This window comes from Lithobates pipiens, unplaced genomic scaffold (genome assembly GCF_037356315.1).
Source record: "Lithobates pipiens isolate NorthernLeopardFrog02 unplaced genomic scaffold, aLitPip1_a1.2 Scaffold_59, whole genome shotgun sequence".
Taxonomy (NCBI): domain Eukaryota; kingdom Metazoa; phylum Chordata; class Amphibia; order Anura; family Ranidae; genus Lithobates; species Lithobates pipiens.
Genome location: NW_027507880.1, coordinates 1,069,083 through 1,091,734, shown reverse-complemented (window position 1 = coordinate 1,091,734; position 22,652 = coordinate 1,069,083). Strand labels below are relative to the sequence as shown.

The 22,652-nt window shown below is 46.2% G+C and overlaps 1 protein-coding gene and 1 long non-coding RNA gene across 2 annotated transcripts in view; both read right to left on the bottom strand.

The window, feature by feature from the left end:
* Nucleotides 1-22,652, bottom strand: part of LOC143958164 (uncharacterized) — a 309,265-nt gene that overhangs the window by 197,316 nt on the left and 89,297 nt on the right. The window lies entirely within an intron of this gene.
* LOC143958166 (uncharacterized) lies at nt 10,273-21,627 on the bottom strand. Its single transcript, XR_013270097.1, has 3 exons — nt 21,554-21,627; nt 19,858-19,929; nt 10,273-10,339 (listed from the first exon to the last, which is right to left on the bottom strand). It is a non-coding gene; the product is annotated as an uncharacterized LOC143958166 (long non-coding RNA).

The following is a 22,652-nucleotide window of genomic DNA, read 5'->3' as shown; positions in this document are numbered from 1 at the left end:
CCACTCCTGGTGGGGGTGGTGTTCCCTTTGAGACAGACTTAGAGGGGGAGGGTAACTGACACGGGGGGCACAGACTTGGAAGGTTCTGACACAAGAGGAGAGGATACAGTAGGCTGGGGGGACACAGAGACAGATACAGAAGGAATACTTACAGACACAGGAGGGGTGGCCATAGGGACTGGAGAGGGATCCTGAGCAGGACCAGGGGAGTCAGTCACCGCAGAGGAGGATGGTACACCAGGGGCCTCACCCTCCATCCTGTCCAGCCCTGACAAGTCATCCATTACCTCCTTCTCCATATTGTGCCAGGCTTCATGGCATTTGCTGTAGGGATGGCCAAGGCGCAGGCACAGGTTGCACCTGATCATATCAGTGCAGTCCTTGGCCATGTGACCCTGACCCCGACACACTGAACATATCAAAGCTGAACAGGAGGAGCTCAAATGCCCCTTTTCTCCACAGCGGTGACACAGCTTCGGCTGACCAGGGTAGAAAATAGTCATCCTATCCCTCCCTATAAAAGCTGAGGAGGGCAGGTGACGGACAAAATTTTCATCCCCGGCCAACCTGACTGTTACTGACCAACCCCCAGTCCAGATGTTACGCTCATCAAGGATTTTTCTGGGCTTAATCAAAACCTCCCCATAGTTCTGCAACCAAACCTCTAAATCCCGAGCGGGGACACTCTCATTGGTCAGAATGATGGTGATTTTTTTAACTGTTGACCTCTGAGAGATTGCAACTGGGGCCAGACCTTCCCATTCAGGTCTTGACCTGCACCGAGCCTATCGCTCCCAGAACAGATCAAGACCCTCTGGCCTGGTGAAGCTAACTGTATAATCCCTCGTCCCAGACACATGTATAAAGGCATACAGATCATTTGCCCCAAACCCCATTTCTAAAATGAGATCCACCACCGCACGCCATGCTGGAGGGACTGCACCACCTTCCCATTTCAGAATCACCACATTACGTCTGGGACCCCCAGCAGAAGCCAGAGACCCAAGACCAGATCCTGGGGTGCCCAAAGTGGTAGGCTGTAGGGGAAAACCCCGCTTGGGAGCGGAGCTACCAGGAGCAGAGCGTACCACCTGAGCAAAAGTAGGTTTATCAGGGCCAAGGCTCCACACTGAATCCGCAGCAGGACGATTGTCCATCACACTGGTGCTGGGGTGATTGTTATCAGTCACAGAAATTTTCCCATCAGGAATGGTCATAGTTGCTGCTGCAGTACCAGCTGTCTCCTGATGCTGCGCAGTAGAGTCCTCAGCAGCAGTGGGGCAAACAGCTTTGGACTCTGCTAAAGAAGGGTTAATGGGCTCTGCTGACACCTGTAGTTCATCCACAGAAATAACACTTTTTACATGTAAGTTTTGCTGCATTGCAACATCATCATCCGGCACAACATGGCTGCACACAGGATTAGCAGTCTGACTGTCATCAGGCACATTGTCATTTTTAGTAAAAGACAGTAACACAGTCTTGTCCACAACATGGGGCTTCGCTGGCTTTACCTTATCAGGAACATTATCTGTAATGTCCTCCTCATTGAGCACCAACCGATCCCGCCGCATAGGAGACTCCATTACCTGGATGGCCCTCAGCATGCCTCCTGAGTCCTGGGAAGGCATGGGGCTGCTTACCTCTCCCTGGGGGGGCAGGGGGGCGGAATTAGGGGTCTCCTCCTCCACCTCCATCTTTATCACACTTCCAAACCTCCTGTCGTTTCCAAACTTCTCCTTGAAGGGCCCAACTCTGCTTTCCATCATGGCCACAATGGTCTCCTGATGTTCCACATGGACTTTGGCCAATTGGATCTCTGGATCCTCGCTTCTGGCTGTGTAAGCCCTCACGCTGTCTTCTCAGACGCTTCAGCTCCGCACGTAACTTGTACAGCTTATCCCTCTCCCTATTCAGGACCTTTATCCCGGCCACCACTCGCTCCCGAATGGCTTGCGAGCCTTCGTCCTCACCAGGGGCAGAGAGATCCGCTTGTCCACAGGAAGGCATGTCACCCGAAGGCCCAGGAGATGGCTGAGAACCTCCAGCAGGCTTCCCCAGAAAGGGGCCAGGAGAGCTGGGAGAGATTTCCTCACCACTCCCCTCTCACACCGATCAGCTGGAGGAGCTCCACAGACACCTTCCTCCTCACACACCTGTGCTCAGTGATGGGTGGGGCACTATTCCTCCCACTGACCCCATCTATGGGGCACTGTTCCTCCTACTATGACCAATAATGGGGCATCATTCCTCCCACTGACATCATTAATGAACTGCTATTCCTCCTGTTAAAATCAGTAATGGGACAGTGTTTACTCCCACTTATGCATTTTCTACTCACATTGGCCAAAGTCTGGCCCCTTGAAGCTTGAAGGACAGTAAACTGGCCCTTTGTTTAAAGAGTTTGGAGACCCCTGCCCTAGGCTGACAGTGTATACCTCACATTGACCTTCCCTTGTTCTATCCAAAGCAAAAGATTTTTTACTGAAAGTGGGTTTTGAGTTACAGCAGAGTTTGGTGAGATACCATTAATGGAAGCTTAGGTTGAAATGCAGACCAGAGAAAAAAGAAATGAGTCTTAATTTCCTTCATGTACACAAACAATATGTTCCTTATTTACCTGCAAGTCCGCTGCTTCCTCTTTCTCCTTTTGAGCCTGTTGGTCCGGCAACCCCTTGTCTACCAGGTGCTCCTGAAAAGCCATGTAATACAGTGATCACATGAATTAAAGATAGAACAACATATAGGATAACATAGTATTTAAAAAAAAAAAACTTACATTTTAAGGGGAAACCCACACCAAAATAAAAGCACCCTTTCCATGTTGAGGGCCCGTGGCCTGGTATGGCACAGGAGGGGGGAGGCTTGCTCATCCATCTCCCATCCGGACCTTCAAGGTTGCATGCTTGGATAAGGGTCTGTTATTTTTAAAATTTCGGCTCAGGGTTCCCCTTAAAATCCATACCAGACCTGAATGGCCTGGTATAGATTTTGGAGGGGACTCCCACCACTACATTTAAAAGAAAAAAAAATGTTTCATCTATATTGCCAAGACCTGACAAAACATTACAGGCGCAAGCAATTTTAAATGAAATTTTTTCCTTTAGAAATGTCATTTTTCTGCAGGGCTGTAATAAACATCGGAAAGATGTGCTACTTTACAGGTAGATTAAAGGGACCCCCAGGCACGATATTTCATTTTTATTGTTTCACTTTAAGCATTATTAAAATCACTGCTCCTGAAAAAATGCTTGTTTTTAAAACTTTTTTTGCATTGATGCATGTCCCCTGGGGAAGGACCCGGGTCCCCATACACTTTTTATGGAAATAACTTGCATATATGAAGGGGGGAGGGGTGGGACTTTAAATGAAGCACCACAAGGTGCTTCCATCCCGGTAATGTATACGAACTGGAAGGAGGTTTGGGACTTTAAATGAAGCGATTGAATAGTGGAGGTGAGTTATAAATACATAATACTCAATTGATGACATACATCATAAAAAATATTTATTGATTTAATATGTAGTACAAAGCACATGTAAAAAGCATAAACATGATAAACAGATTAGTACAAACATAGTACCATAAGATCAGGGTAATAGACAATATTTATATGGGTAGATACCTTGGTAGATGAATACCATGGCAACCCGCCCAACACTGGCACATGTACCCACATGGTGCATATATATATGTATATCTATAAAAAAATGTATAAATATATTTAAAGAAATCTTTCCCAAATGTTGTACAATATGGAAACAGGTTGCTGAGTAGAGATCAGTGTCAGGCCATATGGAATATTTAACTGTAGCATCAAGTGTAGCTCGACGCATTTCATGGCTTTTTCCACTCGTCAGGAGCAGATGCATCGATAGTGCCTATGGAATATATATAGTAAAGATATAATATGTCATTATTTGAAAACATATAAAATATCTATAGACGGCTCACCAAACGCACTCACCAACCCAAACAGCAACCGCAATGCATGGTGACTGGCCAAGGGCAAGCCGCGGATATATATCCCACCGCGGGAGCTGAGGCAGCATAATATAAAATTGCAACATCCGGTAGTCACAAAGTAGGTGGAATGTGACCAGGATAACTTTCTGTAATGAGAAGTGATGGTGTGTAATAAATGAAACCGAAATGTCTGAAAACAACACGTATTAGTTTAAGTGTGTGTGTGTGTGAACATGTGATTGAAAAAATGTGTGTGAGTGAGTGATTGAATCAAATAGTGAGCCCAATATAAACTAACCAAAAAATAATATATATATTTGTAATAAAGTATAATGTGCGAAGTAAAAAGTGTCCAAAAGAATATAAAAGTAAGAGCATGTGTGATGTGGTGGATGTGTGCAAAAACATGAATGTAAGTAAATGTGAAAATGCAAAAAATAAAATAAAAAAAATGAAGCTGAACAGCAAAACTGCAAAAATACAAAGAAGAAAAATCATACCATGGTGTCACAACAGAGCGCTACCAACAAATGGATGTGCATTCACCCCCAGAGGGAGACTGGCCATATGAACAGCCAGCTCCAAATGGGGGATGTTGAAATATGCTGCCAATACCACACAGTGAGCCAATGGAGAAGGTGGGGCCACACCTGAGCTGAGTGAACACACTAGTTTAAGTGTGTGTGTGAGCATGTGATTAGAAAAATGTGTGTGAGTGAGTGATTGAATCGAATAGTGAGCCCAATATAAACTAACCGAAAAATATATATATTTGTAATGAAGTATGATGTGCAAAGTAAAAAATGTCCAAAAGGATGTGAAAGTGAGGCATATGTGATGACATATTATATCTTTACTATATATATTCCATAGGAACTATCGATGCATCTGCTCCTGACGAGTGGAAAAATCCATGAAACGCGTCGAACTACACTTGATGCTACAGTTAAATATTCCATATGGCCTGACACTGATTTCTACTCAGCAACCTGTTTCCATATTGTACAACATTTGGGAAAGATTTGTTTAAATATATTTTTTTATTTTTTTATAGATATACATATATATATGCACCATGTGGGTACATGTGCCAGTTTTGGGCGGGTTGCCATGGTATTCATCTACCAAGGTATCTACCCATATAAATATTGTCTATTACCCTGATCTTATGGTACTATGTTTGTACTAATCTGTTTATCATGTTTATGCTTTTTACATGTGCTTTGTACTACATATTAAATCAATAAATATTTTTTATGATGTATGTCATCAATTGAATATTATGTATTTATAACTCACCTCCACTATTCAATCGCTTCATTTAAAGCCACAAACCTCCTTCCAGTTCGTATAACTTGCATATAAGCCTTTATAAGGAGCACAATGTTCGCAAACATTTTTTGCATGTTCACATGCACAGTGGTGTAGTGGTTAGCACTCTCACCTAGCAGTAAGAAGGGTCACTGTTTCAAATCTCAACCATGACACTACCTGCCTGGAGTTTACATGTTCTCCCTGTGCCTGCGTGGGTTTCCTCCAGGTACTCCGGTTTCCTCCCACAATCCAAAGACATGCAGGTAGGTTAATTGGCTTCTGTCCAAAATTGGCCCTAGTATGAATGGGGACCTTGGATTGAGGGCTCCTTGAGGGTAGGGACTGATGTGAGTGTGCAATGTACAGGGACAATTGTAGACACTCACTCAGGTTGAACTGGATGGACTGGTGTCTTTATTCAACCTTACTAACTATGAAACATGTTCTGGTGTGAACCGAACCAGGGAGTGTTCGGCTCATCCCTACTCCTTACCATATAACCTCTAATAGAAGCCTTCATAAACCTAGGCACCCTGTATTGCAAACCCAGTTATACCAGTTCACATTCAGCTACGGTGCATATATTCCTCTCTGTGGTTTCATTTAAAGTCATACAAATCATTCATGTAAGCAGAGAGGGTTCACTTTAGTGGGCAAAGTTCCCAGTTACCTGGTGCCCCATTGACTCCTCTTTCCCCTTTTGCTCCAGTTGGTCCAGAAATCCCTTGTAATCCAGGAGGGCCTAGTTAGTCAAGAAAGAGTAAAAGCTTTAGTTTAAACTGCTTGGTTTTTGAATTCCCTGGTTTCTTCTTTATCCCCAACAAATTTCTAACAGGACCTGTGGTGCAAATAAACTATCACCTAATTAGCCTTTAGAAGAACCCTACATTTGTGAAAGCAGTGGTAAGGAAGAGGTCTTTAAACACTGACTCTGCCCTTTCTGAGAACCACCACTAATTTTATCAAGATCAGTGTGAATATGTTCATCTCTAAAAAAATTCTATGTATTAATCGAATATGATTCCATCTGATGCTACACATTATAAGCTACATGCAGATGCAAAATGATCGGTCCTGGTTGTAAAGAGCTACCTAGGGGTCAACAAAATGGTTATGTGGACTTCCCTACTCCCATAACCCTGCACTCTGTACGTAACACACTCCAGAACCCTGCACTCTGTACATAACACACTCCAGAACCCTGCACTCTGTACATAACACATTCCAGAACCCTGCACTCTGTACATAACACACTCCAGAACCCTGCACTCTGTACATAACACACTCCAGAACCCTGCACTCTGTACATAACACACTCCAGAACCCTGCACTCTGTACATAACACACTCCAGAACCCTGCACTCTGTGCATAACACACTCCAGAAACCTGCACTCTGTGCGTAACACACTCCAGAACCCTGCACTCTGTGCGTAACACACTCCAGAACCCTGCACTCTGTGCGTAACACACTCCAGAACCCTGCACTCTGTGTGTAACACACTCCAGAACCCGACATTCTGTACATAATGCACTCCAGAACCCTGCACTCTGTAGGTGATGCACTCCAGAACCCTGCACTTTGTGCCTAGCACTCTCCTGCACTCTCCAGAGCCCACCTTCCTGTACATAATGCACTCCAGAACCCTGCACTCTGTACACAGCACTCTCCTGAGCAATGCACTCTACGCATAACACACTTCAGAACCCTGCACTCTGTATCTAGCACTCTCCTAAACCTTGTACTCAGTACCCATTAAGCCCCTCCCACTGTTAAGTGTTGAACAACACATCTGTATTTGCTGTTGTGCAGGCAGCGTGCTGCTAGTTGCTTCCTCCTTTAAGTGTCCCTCATTCTGAAGTTCAAAAGTTGCATTTACTGCATTGTGCATGGATTTGTACATAACAAGTAGGGGAAGCTCATTTTAGATTTGTCTTGACGCTTCATTTTTTCCAATTTTTTTCTCCAGATTCCTAAGGTCATTTGTATTCCTTTTGTAGTCTAAAGAATGTTTTTTTTTTTTTTTTTTTTTTATATGCAACTTCAGTGCCTTAGATATAAAGAGCATTTGTTTAATATATGTTAGCTGAACATTGAAAGAACAATTACACACTTTGAATCTAAGTGGCTACATGCAGCTGCAATGTTAGGCGAACATACATTAAACAAATGCTTTTTTATCTGAGGCACTAAAGTTGCATATAAACCCCCACTCCACTCTCAAACATGGCCATCCGCCGACTGCATTGTAAGCCGAGTGACATTTCTTAAATGGGACGTCACTAGGTGGCACCGCCCCCTTGGGACGTCACTGACCGGTGCATGCTGGGGGGAATTCCTGAATGGAAGTTTGGAAATGTGGTCACCCTAGACCAGTGGTCTCCAAACTGCAGCCCAGGGGCCAGATGTGGCCCTTTGCTTGCTTCTATCCGGCCCTCGGGACACTATTCCTCCAACTGACAATGATGAGGCACCATCTCTCCCACTGACACCAATAATGGGGCACAATTCCTCCTACTAAAACCATTGATGATACACTATTCCTCCCACTAATATCAATGATGGGACACTATTCCTCCCACTAATATCAATGATGGGACACTATTACTCCCACTGACACCAATAATGGGACACTATTCCTCCCACTAATATCAATGATGGAACAATATTCCTCCCACTGACACCATCTATGGGGCATTGTCCCTCCTACTAAGACCAATGATGGGGTGCTATTCCTCCCACTGACATCATCCATGGGGCTCTGCTCCCCCTACTAAGACCAATTATGGGGCACTATTCCTCCCACTGACCCCATCTATGGGGCACTGTTCCTCCTACTATAAACAATAATGGGGCATCATTCCTCCCACTGACACCATTGATAGAGCACTGTTTCTCCTGCCATGACTAATAATGGGGCATCATTCCTCCCACTGAAATTATTAATGAAACGCTATTCCTCCTGTTAAAACCAGTAATGGGACAGTGTTTACTCCCACTTATGCATTTTCTACTCACATTGGCCAAAGTCTGGCCCCTTTAAGCTTGAAGGACAGTAAACTGGTCCTTTGTTTAAAGAGTTTGGAGACCCCTGCCCTAGGCTGACAGTGTATACCTCACACTGACCTTCCCTTGTTCTAGCCAAAGCAAAAGTTTTTTTGCTGAAAGTGGGTTTTGAGTTACAGCAGAGTTTGGTGAGATACCATTAATGGAAGCTTGGGTTGAAATGCAGACCAGAGAAAAAAGAAATGAGTCTTAATTTCCTTCATGTACACAAACAATATGTTCCTTATTTACCTGCAAGTCCGCTGCTTCCTCTTTCTCCTTTGAAGCCTGTTGGTCCGGCAACCCCTTGTCTACCAGGTGCTCCTGAAAAGCCATGTAATACAGTGATCACATGAATTAAAGATAGAACAACATACAGGATAACAGTATTTAGTAAAAAACCTTACATTTTAAGGGAAAACCCACACCAAAATTAAAAACAAAAAAGGGGTGCCCCCCCAAATTCATACCAGGCCCTTCAGGTCTGGTATGGATTTTAAGGGGAACCCTAAGCCGAAATTTTAAAAATAACAGACCCTTTTCAGAGCATGCAACCTTGAAGGTCCAGATGGGAGATGGACGAGCAAGCCCCCCCACCTCCTGGGCCATACCAGGCCACGTGCCCTCAACATGGAAAGGGTGCTTTGGGGTCCCCCAAAGTACATTGTCCCCATGTTGATGGGGACCAGGGCCTCATCCCCACAACCCTTGACCGTTGGTTATGGGGGTCTGAGGTAAGGGGGATTATTAGAATCTGGAAGCCCCTTTAACAAGGGAGCCCCCATATCCCAGCTCCCCATGTGAAGGGGTAGGGGTACATTGTAAGGGTTCGCTCGTCTCCTTTCTTTCCTGGCCGGTCAGGCTGCTTGCTTTGAAAAGGGTCTGGTGTGGATTTTGGGGGGACCCTCACACCATTTTTTTTAAAGGGTTCCCCTTAAAATCCATACCAGACCTGAATGGCCTGGTATAGATTTTGGAGGGGACTCCCACCACTACATTTAAAAGAAAAAAATTGTTTCATCTATATTGCCGAGACCTGACAAAACATTACAGGCGCAAGCAATTTTAAATGACATTTTTTCCTTTGGAAATGTCATTTTTCTGCAGGGCTGTAATAAACATCGGAAAGATGTGCTACTTTACAGGTAGACTAAAGGGACCCCCAGGCACGATATTTCATTTTTATTGTTTCACTTTAAGCATTATTAAAATCACTGCTCCTGAAAAAATGCTTGTTTTTAAAACTTTTTTTGCATTGATGCATGTCCCCTGGGGCAGGACCCGGGTGCCCATACACTTTTTATGGAAATAACTTGCATATAAGCCTTTAAAAGGAGCACAGTGTTCGCAAACATTTTTTGCATGTTCACATGCACAGTGGTGTAGTGGTTAGCACTCTCACCTAGCAGTAAGAAGGGTCACTGTTTCAAATCTCAACCATGACACTACCTGCCTGGAGTTTGCATGTTCTCCCTGTGCCTGCGTGGGTTTCCTCCGGGTACTCCGGTTTGATCCCACAATCCAAAGACATGCAGGTAGGTTAATTGGCTTCTGTCCAAAATTGGCCCTAGTATGAATGGGGACCTTGGATTGAGGGCTCCTTGAGGGTAGGGACTGATGTGAGTGTGCAATGTACAGGGACAATTGTAGACACTCACTCAGGTTGAACTGGATGGACTGGTGTCTTTATTCAACCTTACTAACTATGAAACATGTTCTGGTGTGAACCGAACCGGGGGGTGTTCGGCTCATCCCTACTCCTTACCATATAACCTCTAATAGAAGCCTTCATAAACCTAGGCACCCTGTATTGCAAACCCAGTTATACCAGTTCACATTCAGCTACGGTGCATATATTCCTCTCTGTGGTTTCATTTAAAGTCATACAAATCATTCATGTAAGCAGAGAGGGTTCACTTTAGTGGGCAAAGTTCCCAGTTACCTGGTGCCCCATTGACTCCTCTTTCCCCTTTTGCTCCAGTTGGTCCAGAAATCCCTTGTAATCCAGGAGGGCCTAGTTAGTCAAGAAAGAGTAAAAGCTTTAGTTTAAACTGCTTGGTTTTTGATTTCCCTGGTTTCTTCTTTATCCCCAACAAATTTCTAACAGGACCTGTAGTGCAAATAAACTATCACCTCATAAGCCTTTAGAAGAACCCTACAGTTGCGAAAGCAGTGGTAAGGAAGAGGTCTTTAAACACTGACTCTGCCCTTTCTGAGAACCACCACTAATTTTATCAAGATCAGTGTGAATATGTTCAGCTCTAAAAAATTCAAAGTATAAGTCGAATATGATTCTATCTGATGCTACACATTATAAGCTACATGCAGATGCAAAATGATCGGTCCTGGTTGTAAAGAGCTACCTAGGGGTCAACAAAATGGTTATGTGGACTTCCCTACTCCCAGAACCCCGCACTCTGTACGTAACACACTCCAGAACCCTGCACTCTGTACATAACACACTCCAGAACCCTGTACTCTGTGCATAACACACTACAGAACCCTGTACTCTGTGCATAACACACTCCAGAACCCTGCACTCTGTGCGTAACACACTCCAGAACCCTGCACTCTGTACGCAACACATTCCAGAACCCGACATTCTGTACATAATGCACTCCAGAACCCTGCACTCTGTAGGTGATGCACTCCAGAACCCTGAACTTTGTGCCTAGCACTCTCCTGCACTCTCCAGAGCCCACCTTCCTGTACATAATGCACTCCAGAACCCTGCACTCTGTACACAGCACTCTCCTGAGCAATGCACTCTGTGCATAACACACTTCAGAACCCTGCACTCTGTATCTAGCACTCTCCTAAACCTTGTACTCAGTACCCATTAAGCCCCTCCCACTGTTAAGTGTTGAACAACACATCTGTATTTGTCGTTGTGCAGGCAGAGTGCTGCGTGTTGCTTCCTCCTTTAAGTGTACTTATTCTGAAGTTCAAAAGTTGCATTTACTGCATTGTGCATGGATTTGTACATAGCAAGTAGGGGAAGCTCATTTTAGATTTGTCTTGACGCTTCATTATTTCCAATTTTTTCTCCAGATTCCTAAGGTCATTTGTATTCCTTTTGTAGTCTAAAGTATGTTTTTTTTTATTTTATATGCAACTTCAGTGCCTTAGATATAAAGAGCATTTGTTTAACCACTTGCCGCCCGCCCTATAGGCAATTGACGGCTGCAAAGTGGTTGCATAATCCTGACCGGACGTCATATGACGTGATCAGGATTATGAGCCGCTGCACGCCCCCGGGGGCGCGCATCGCGGCGATCGTTGTTGCGGGGTGTCAGGCTGACACCCGGCAACTACGATCTCGGTAAAGAGTCTCCGACGGAGACTCTTTACCACGTGATCAGCCGTGTCCAATCACGGCTGATCACAGTGTAAATGGGAAGAGCCGGTGATCGGCTTTCCCTCACTCGCGTCTGTCAGACGCGAGTAGAGGAGAGCCGATCGGCTGCTCCTCTGACAGGGGGGGTCTGTGCTGATCGATTATCAGCACAGCCCCCCCGAGGATGCCCACACTGGACCACCAGGGACGCCACCAGACCACCAGGGAAAAGGTAATCCTCCCTAGACCACCAGGGATGCCAGTCAGCACAATGGGTGCCAATCAGTGCCCATAATGGATGCCAATCAGTGCCCACAATGGGCATCACTGATTGGCATGCATTATTGTTTGGCACTGATTGGCATCCATTACTATAGTATAACACCAATGCCGCCTATGAGTGCCCACCTGTGCCGCCTATGAGTGCCCACCTGTGCCGCCTATCAGTGCCCACCTGGGCCGCCTATCAGTGCCCACCTGGGCCGCCTATTAGTGCCCACCCATGCCCATCTGTGCCGCCTATCCATGCCCATCTGTGCCGCCTATCCATGCCTATCTGTGCCGCCCATCTGTGCCGCCCATCCATGCCAATCCGTGCCAGCTATCAGTGCCCGTCCGTGTCGCCCATCCGTGTCGCTCATCCGTGTCGCCCATCAGTGCCGCCTATCAGTGTCGCCTATCAGTGCCACATATCAGTGCCACTTCATTGGTGCCACATTGGTGCCCATCAGTGCCGCCTTATCAGTGCCCATCAGTGTAGCCCCATCAGTGCCCATCAGTGAAGGCGAAAATGTACTTATTTACAAAGTTTTGAAACTGAAACAAAAAAAACTTTTTTTTTTTCAAAATTTTCGATATTTTTTTATTTGTAGCGCAAAAAATAAATACCGTAGAGGTGATCAAATACCACCAAAAGAAAGCTCTATTTGTGGGAAAAAAATGATAAAAATTTAATTTGGGTACAGTGTAGCATGACCACGCAATTGTCATTCAAAGTGCGACAGCGCTGAAAGCTCAAAATTGGTCTGGGCAGGAAGGTGTTTAAGTGCCTGGTATTGAAGTGGTTAATATATGTTAGCCGAACATTGAAAGAACAATTACACACTTTGAATCTAAGTGGCTACATGCAGCTGCGATGTTAGGCGAACATACATTAAACAAATGCTTTTTTATCTGAGACACTAAAGTTGCATATAAACCCCCATTCCACTCTCAAACATGGCCATCCGCCGACTGCATTGTAAGCCGAGTGACATTTCTTAAATGGGACGTCACTAGGTGGCACCGCCCCCTTGGGACGTCACTGACCGGTGCATGCTGGGGGGAATCCCTGAATGGAAGTTTGGAAATGTGGTCACCCTAGACCAGTGGTCTCCAAACTGCAGCCCAGGGGCCAGATGTGGCCCTTTGCTTGCTTCTATCCGGCCCTCGGGACACTATTCCTCCAACTGACAATGATGAGGCACCATCTCTCCCACTGACACCAATAATGGGGCACAATTCATCCTACTAAAACCATTGATGATACACTATTCCTCCCACTAATATCAATGATGGGACACTATTCCTCCCACTAATATCAATGATGGGACACTATTCCTCCCACTAATATCAATGATGGGACACTATTGATCTTTTATTAAAAAGAATCAAGCAACCAATTTTATACAAAAGTAAAAAAAAAAAAAAACATATTATAAAACGTCAACAGAAAACAAAGGAATACACATCAATGTCCAGAATATATACAATATATACATATTCCATTAGCAAAACATGTTCAGAAAACTATTTACATAAAGCAGCAGAGAGGGCCTAAGAGGCACAACCCATCACCTATGTACGCAGCCATTTATCAAAAATGAATGATAAATGAAAAAATCTAGGGTGATAAGAGACAGAGAGCCACACCCGGGAAAGAGACTCATGGCAGTCAGGGAGGCTTGAAAACCCTCCACGCCTTCAACCAAGCCCCCTGACTCCGCTTGTCCCTTCAAGCACCCGAATCTTTTCCACCTCATGCAGAATTTCATACACCACCACCTCAACAGGAAGGATTTTATGCCGAATGCTGACCTGACACCACGCGTTCCAGGTGAAATAACGGACTACTAGACTAACTAGAAAAAGTGTATCCAAACAAAAAAAAACACCAATATTGAATGCTTCATACGCCCTCTCAGCATAACCCAGCCTGGAGAGGAAAGGGACATCGAGGGCCCGTCCCACCTGTTTGTACACCTCTATGTTAAAGGGGCAATGATGCAGAAAATGGTCCATAGTCTCCTCCTCACCTGCACACTCCCCCCGAGGACAGCTATGATCCACCCCACTGCGGAATTTCAAATTGCCCCGAACATAGAGCCTCCCATGGAAGCACAACCAGGCCAGATCCCTAAATTTAGGGGGTACTCTGTCCAAATGAATCAATCTTAACCCTACCCTCAAAACTGGGCCTGGGCAATCCATTAAGGCCAGTGGGTCATGAAAGACTTCGCCCAAGACTCGACTCATAAGGACTTTCCTCAGAACCGATCTGAGATCTTCAGCCGACAATCGCCACTGCCGCAGTAACTTCAGGCACGGAGCAACATAGGCTGGTAGCTGACCACGATGACCCCTGAGATTCTTTAATTGGCCACCTTCTTCCCAAAGTCGCAGAAAAGGCCTAAACCAAGATCTAAATATGCCTACCCATCCAGGAGGTTCCACTGCAAGCATATTACCAATCTTACATTTGAGAAATAGCAGTGAAAAGAAAAGAACTGGGTTGACCATACCTAAGCCACCCTCCCTCCTGGATAGATAGGTGACATTCCTCTTGATGGGATTCAGTCTGTTCCCCCACAGCATCTGAAAGAACACACTACTGACTCTAGCATAGAGAGACACTAGCAATATGCAGACAAAGCTGACATACAAGAAGATCGGAATTAGGTAAGTCTTAATCAGATCAACCCTTTCCCTCAGAGATAACTTCCATCTCTTCCAGCTGACCACCTTAGTATTGGCAATTTCCAGTCTGCCTTCCCAGTTTTTGAGGCCATAATCACCGGGTCCAAATTCAATGCCTAGAATCTTAATTCTTTCCTTGGGCACTGGAAAGGTGTCCGGGAGATCAAACCCCTCACCTTCCTTTCCTATCCAAAAAACTTCACTCTTTTCCTGATTGATCTTGGAGCCTGATGCTTCAGAATACCGTGATGTCAGAGAGACCACCTCCTCTGCTTCATCTGCCCCAGTGACAATCACCGACACATCGTCCGCATAGGCAACAACCCTCAAAGGTGGCTCACCCGGGAGCCCCACTGGCACCCCACACAACATGCCACTCTCTAGCCTCCTAATGAAGGGGTCAATTGCAAACACATAGAGCAGGGGACTCAGAGGACAACCCTGCCCCACCCCGAGCCAACCTCAAAGGACTGCCCAACCCAACCATTAACAAGAGGAAAGCTTTCTTCCCCCTTATACAAGACCTTTAACCAATCGACAAAACAACCCGGCAGACCATACTTACTAAGGAGCAACCACAGGTACTCATGGTTAACACGATCAAAAGCCTTTGCCTGATCCAATGTTAGCAAATACTTTCCCTAGCCTGCAGCCCTGCACCGCTCCAAGGCCTCCCGGACAGCTAAAACCGCTGTGAAGGTGCTCCTACCCTGGACCGAACAGTGCTGATGGTTAGAAAGCAAAGACTCTGCTACTGACGATAGGCGCCAGAAAATAATCTTTGCCAGTATCTTTCTATCAACATTAAGAAGGCTGATGGGGCGCCAATTCTCAATCATCAAAGGATCTTTACCCTTTGAAAGAAGAATCACAGCCGAGTGCCTCATGGAAGGGGAAAGCACCCCCTCAGCAAGGCAACTGTTAAAAACCTCTACCAAATGTGGGGCCAGAATAGACTTAAAGGCTTTGTAAAACTCAGCCGTCAAGACATCCGGTCCAGGTGACTTTTTGATAGCAAGCTGATCAATTGCCCTCATCACCTCATGAACTGTGATCTCCTCTGTCAAATTCATCAATGGAACATCTCCACCATTTAGACCTGGAGTAGAGTCCAAAAAGCTGTCCATCTTGTCACGGTCAAGCTCTTTCCTCCCAAGAAGGTCAGCATAAAAGGACCTCACGGCCTCCAGGATCCCTGACCTGGACTTTGTCAAGGAACCTGTACTGTCCTTAAGGCCAACAACCGTTTTAACAGCTACACCTTGTTTGCAGTTCTGGTAAGGGTCCTCCTCTCAAGATAAGAATATTCAGCTTCCTCCGTAAACATTGGTAGGTCATGTATTTATTAAACTGCTTTCTATTGGCTAGGCCCCTGAAGAATCCAGCGATCCTCTTTTTGGTCAGCTCCCACCACTCAGCCTTGCTGCTACAAAAGTCCAGGATGGTCACCTGAGCCTGAAAGAATTCCTCAAAGGATTGTCTAACATGTTCTTCCTTGAGTAGAGTCGAATTCAATCTCCAGATGCCCTTGCCCCTCTGAGGGGCGTCTGAAGCATTCAGGACCACAGATAGCATACAGTGATCAGAGAACTCTACTGCCTGCACCACTGGGGGGCGAGAAAGCAGAGGTCTCCTTCAAAAAAAACTATCTATCCTACTCTGACTACTACCTCGATGAAAGGTGAACCCGGTGTCATCCAGGAGGTGCTTAATGTGCACATCCACAAGACCAGCATCCCTAACCATACTATTTAAAAAAACGCTATCATATCCCAGCCGGTCCTTGAAGTCCTTCCTATCCTTGGGCCTAGTTACTGTATTAAAGTCACCTCCAAAGACCACTTGCCAGGATGTAAAAAGAAATGGCTTGATCCTTGTAAAAAGGCTTTTCCTGTCCCACTTTGTGTGCGGCCCATAAACATTAATTAGGCGCAGGTCCTGCCCCCCCACAAGGACGTCTAAGACCATACATCTCCCAATCTCCACCTCAATAACCCGCCGGACATTTACCATACCGGTTTTAAACAACACCGCCACACTGCCGTAAGGCTCGGCCGCAAGAGACCAGTAAGATGGACCATACCTCCACTCTCTCTTGGCCATATGAATATTTGCCAAGAAGGTGAGCCTAGTCTCTTGCAAAAATAAAACTTCAGCATCTAATTGGCTGAACAAAAAGAAGGCCATGGAACGAGCTCTTACTGACTTAATGCTGGCAACATTTATTGTCACCACTTTTAACGGAGGGGGAACCGCCATTTGGGTTATTGGGTGGATTGCTTCTTAGCTCCCTTCTGCTGCTCATCACCAGAAGCCGCTCTCTTTCTTGAGGCAGCCTCAAACTCCATTTCAGAATCGGAACTTCGTTCAGAGGAAGCTCCAGATGAAGAAACATACCATTCAGAGGACCTACGACAGTTGGAGACTGGTACTGGAGCCCGTTCCGTCCTCACCACCTGCTTCCGCTTCCCAACCTTCCTTCTCTTCTCCAGGTACTGCAGGTCAGCTTCAGAGATGCCATAATCTCTGTTTTTTTTCTTTGGAGTCTTCACAGAAGACTCCTTTATAGAGGAAGAAGCGACTTTTTTAGTACCTGCTACCACTCCTGGTGGGGGTGGTGATCACTTTGAGACAGATTTAGAGGGGGGGGGGGGGGGGGGTAACTGACACGGGGGGCACAGACTTGGAAGGTTCTGACACAAGAGGAGAGGATACAGCAGGCTGGGGGGACACAGAGACAGATACAGAAGGAATACTTACAGACACAGGAGGGGTGGCCATAGAAACTGGAGAGGGATCCTGAGCAGGACCAGGGGAGTCAGTCACCGCAGAGGAGGATGGTACACCAGGGGCCTCACCCTCCATCCTGTCCAGCCCCGACAAGTCATCCATTACCTCCTTCTCCATATTGTGCCAGGCTTCAGGACATTTGCTGTAGGGATGGCCAAGGCGCAGGCACAGGTTGCACCTGATCATATCGGGGCAGTCCTTGGCCATGTGACCCTGATCCCGACACACTGAACATATCAAGGCCTAACAGGAGGAGCTCAAATGCCCCTTTTCTCCACAGCGGTGACACAGCTTCGGCTGACCAGGGTAGAAAATAGTCATCCTATCCCTCCCTATAAAAGCTGAGGAGGGCAGGTGACGGACAACATTCCCATCCCTGGCCAACCTGACTGTTACTGACCAACCCCCAGTCCAGATGTTACGCTCATCAAGGATTTTGCTGGGCTTAATCAAAACCTCCCCATAGTTCCGCAACCAAACCTCTAAATCCCGAGCGGGGACGCTCTCATTGGTCAGAATGATGGTGATTTTTTTAACTGTTGACCTCTGAGAGATTGCAACTGGGGCCAGACCTTCCCATTCAGGTCTTGACCTGCACCGAGCCTCATATCGCTCCCAGAACAGATCAAGACCCTCTGGCCTGGTGAAGCTAACTGTATAATCCCTCGTCCCAGACACATGTATAAAGGCATACAGATCATTTGCCCCAAACCCCATTTCTAAAATGAGATCCACCACCGCACGCCGTGCTGGAGGGACTGCACCACCTTCCCATTTCAGAATCACAACATTACGTCTGGGACCCCCAGCAGAAGCCAGAGACCCAAGACCAGATCCTGGGGTGCCCAAAGTGGTAGGCTGTAGGGGAAAACCCCACTTGGGAGCGGAGCTACCAGGAGCAGAGCGTACCACCTGAGCAAAAGTAGGTTTATCAGGGCCAAGGCTCCACACTGAATCCGCAGCAGGACGATTGTCCATCACACTGGTGCTGGGGTGATTGTTATCAGTCACAGAAATTTTCCCATCAGGAATGGTCATAGTTGCTGCTGCAGTACCAGCTGTCTCCTGATGCTGCGCAGTAGAGTCCTCAGCAGCAGTGGGGCAAACAGCTTTGGACTCTGCTAAAGAAGGGTTAATGGGCTCTGCTGACACCTGTAGTTCATCCACAGAAATAACACTTTTTACATGTAAGTTTTGCTGCATTGCAACATCATCATCCGGCACAACATGGCTGCACACAGGATTAGCAGTCTGACTGTCATCAGGCACATTGTCATTATCAGTAAAAGACACAAACACAGTCTTGTCCACAACATGGGGCTTCGCTGGCTTTACCTTATCAGGAACATTATCTGTAATGTCCTCCTCATTGAACACCAACCGATCCCCCCGCATAGGAGACTCCATTACCTGGATGGCCCTCAGCATGCCTCCTGAGTCCCGGGAAGGCATGGGGCTGCTTACCTCTCCCTGGGGGGGCAGGGGGGCGGAATTAGGGGTCTCCTCCTCCACCTCCATCTTTGTCACACTTCCAAACCTCCTGTCGTTTCCAAACTTCTCCTTGAAGGGCCCAACTCTGCTTTCCATCATGGCCACAATGGTCTCCTGATGTTCCACATGGACTTTGGCCAATTGGATCTTTGGATCCATGGATCCTCGCTTCTGGCTGTGTAAGCCCTCACGCTGTCTTCTCAGACGCTTCAGCTCCGCACGTAACTTGTACAGCTTATCCCTCTCCCTATTCAGGACCTTTATCCCGGCCACCACTCGCTCCCGAATGGCTTGCGAGCCTTCGTCCTCACCAGGGGCAGAGAGATCCGCTTGTCCACAGGAAGGCATGTCACCCGAAGGCCCAGGAGATGGCTGAGAACCTCCAGCAGGCTTCCCCAGAAAGGGGCCAGGAGAGCTGGGAGAGATTTCCTCACCACTCCCCTCTCACACCGATCAGCTGGAGGAGCTCCACAGACACCTTCCTCCTCACACACCTGTGCTCAGTGATGGGTGAGGCACTATTCCTCCCACTGACCCCATCTATGGGGCACTGTTCCTCCTACTATGACCAACAATGGGGCATCATTCCTCCCACTGACATCATTAATGAACTGCTATTCCTCCTGTTAAAACCAGTAATGGGACAGTGTTTACTCCCACTTATGCATTTTCTACTCACATTGGCCAAAGTCTGGCCCCCTTGAAGCTTGAAGGACAGTAAACTGGCCCTTTGTTTAAAGAGTTTGGAGACCCCTGCCCTAGGCTAACAGTGTATACCTCACACTGACCTTCCCTTGTTCTATCCAAAGCAAAAGATTTTTTACTGAAAGTGGGTTTTGAGTTACAGCAGAGTTTGGTGAGATACCATTAATGGAAGCTTAGGTTGAAATGCAGACCAGAGAAAAAAGAAATGAGTCTTAATTTCCTTCATGTACACAAACAATATGTTCCTTATTTACCTGCAAGTCCGCTGCTTCCTCTTTCTCCTTTTGAGCCTGTTGGTCCGGCAACCCCTTGTCTACCAGGTGCTCCTGAAAAGCCATGTAATACAGTGATCACATGAATTAAAGATAGAACAACATATAGGATAACATAGTATTTACTAAAAAAACCTTACATTTTAAGGGGAAACCCACACCAAAATAAAAAAAATTGGATGCCCCCCCCTCCAAAATTCATACCAGGCCCTTCAGGTCTGGTATGGATTTTAAGGGGAACCCTGAGCCGAAATTTTAAAAATAACAGACCCTTATCCAAGCATGCAACCTTGAAGGTCCGGATGGGAGATGGACGAGCAAGCCCCCCCCCCCCCCTCCTGTGCCATACCAGGCCACAGGCCCTCAACATGGAAAGGGTGCTTTGGGGTCCCCCAAAGCACATTGTCCCCATGTTGATGGGGACCAGGGCCTCATCCCCACAACCCTTGCCCGGTGGTTATGGGGGTCTGAGGGCAGGGGGATTATTGGAATCTGGAAGCCCCTTTAACAAGGGAGCCCCCAGATCCCAGCCCCCCATGTGAATGGGTAGGGGTACATTGTAGGGGCTCGCTCGTCTCCTTTCTTTCCTAGCCTGCCAGGCTGCTTGCTTTGATAAGGGTCTGGAGTGGATTTTGGGGGGACCCCCACACCATTTTTTTAAAGGGTTCCCCTTAAAATCCATACCAGACCTGAATGGCCTGGTATAGATTTTGGAGGGGACTCCCACCACTACATTTAAAAGAAAAAAATGTTTAATCTATATTGCCGGGACCTGACAAAATATTACAGGCGCAAGCAATTTTAAATGACATTTTTTCCTTTAGAAATGTCATTTTTCTGCAGGACTATAATAAACATCGGAAAGATGTGATGCTTTACAGGTAGACTAAAGGGACCCCCAGGCACGATATTTCATTTTTATTGTTTCACTTTAAGCATTATTAAAATCACTGCTCCTGAAAAAATGCTTGTTTTTAAAACTTTTTTTGCATTGATGCATGTCCCCTGGGGCAGGACCCGGGTCCCCATACACTTTTTATGGAAATAACTTGCATATAAGCCTTTAAAAGGAGCACAGTGTTCGCAAACATTTTTTGCATGTTCACATGCACAGTGGTGTAGTGGTTAGCACTCTCACCTAGCAGTAAGAAGGGTCACTGTTTCAAATCCCAACCATGACACTACCTGCCTGGAGTTTGCATGTTCTCCCTGTGCCTGCGTGGGTTTCCTCCGGGTACTCCGGTTTCCTCCCACAATCCAAAGACATGCAGGTAGGTTAATTGGCTTCTGTCCAAAATTGGCCCTAGTATGAATGGGGACCTTGGATTGTGGGCTCCTTGAGGGTAGGGACTGATGTGAGTGTGCAATGTACAGGGACAATTGTAGACACTCACTCAGGTTGAACTGGATGGACTGGTGTCTTTATTCAACCTTACTAACTATGAAACATGTTCTGGTGTGAACTGAACCGGGGGGTGTTCGGCTCATCCCTACTCCTTACCATATAACCTCTAATAGAAGCCTTCATAAACCTAGGCACCCTGTATTGCAAACCCAGTTATACCAGTTCACATTCAGCTATGGGGCATATATTCCTCTCTGTGGTTTCATTTAAAGTCATACAAATCATTAATGTAAGCAGAGAGGGTTCACTTTAGTGGGCAAAGTTCCCAGTTACCTGGTACCCCATTGACTCCTCTTTCCCCTTTTGCTCCAGTTGGTCCAGAAATCCCTTGTAATCCAGGAGGGCCTAGTTAGTCAAGAAAGAGTAAAAGCTTTAGTTTAAACTGCTTGGTTTTTGAATTCCCTGGTTTCTTCTTTATCCCCAACAAATTTCTAACAGGATCTGTGGTGCAAATAAACTATCACCTAATAAGCCTTTAGAAGAACCCTACAGTTGTGAAAGCAGTGGTAAGGAAGAGGTCTTTAAACACTGACTCTGCCCTTTCTGAGAACCACCACTAATTTTATCAAGATCAGTGTGAATATGTTCATCTCTAAAAAATTCAAAGCATAAGTCGAATATGATTCTATCTGATGCTACACATTATAAGCTACATGTATATGCAAAATTATCGGTCCTGGTTGTAAAGAGCTACCTAGGGGTCAACAAAATGATTATGTGGACTTCCCTACTCCCAGAACCCTGCATTCTGTACGTAACACACTCCAGAACCCTGCACTCTGTACATAACACACTCCAGAACCCTGTACTCTGTGCATAACACACTCCAGAACCCTGCACTCTGTGTGTAACACACTACAGAACCCTGCACTCTGTACGCAACACATTCCAGAACCCGGCATTCTGTACATAATGCACTCCAGAACCCTGCACTCTGTAGGTGATGCACTCCAGAACCCTGCACTTTGTGCCTAGCACTCTCCTGCACTCTCCAGAGCCCACCTTCCTGTACATAATGCACTCCAGAACCCTGCACTCTGTACACAGCACTCTCCTGAGCAATGCACTCTATGCATAACACACTTCAGAACCCTGCACTCTGTATCTAGCACTCTCCTAAACCTTGTACTCAGTACCCATTAAGCCCCTCCCACTGTTAAGTGTTGAACAACACATCTGTATTTGCCGTTGTGCAGGCAGCGTGCTGCCAGTTGCTTCCTCCTTTAAGTGTCCCTCATTCTGAAGTTCAAAAGTTGCATTTACTGCATTGTGCATGGATTTGTACATAACAAGTAGGGGAAGCTCATTTTAGATTTGTCTTGACGCTTCATTTTTTCCAATTTTTTTCTCCAGATTCCTAAGGTCATTTGTA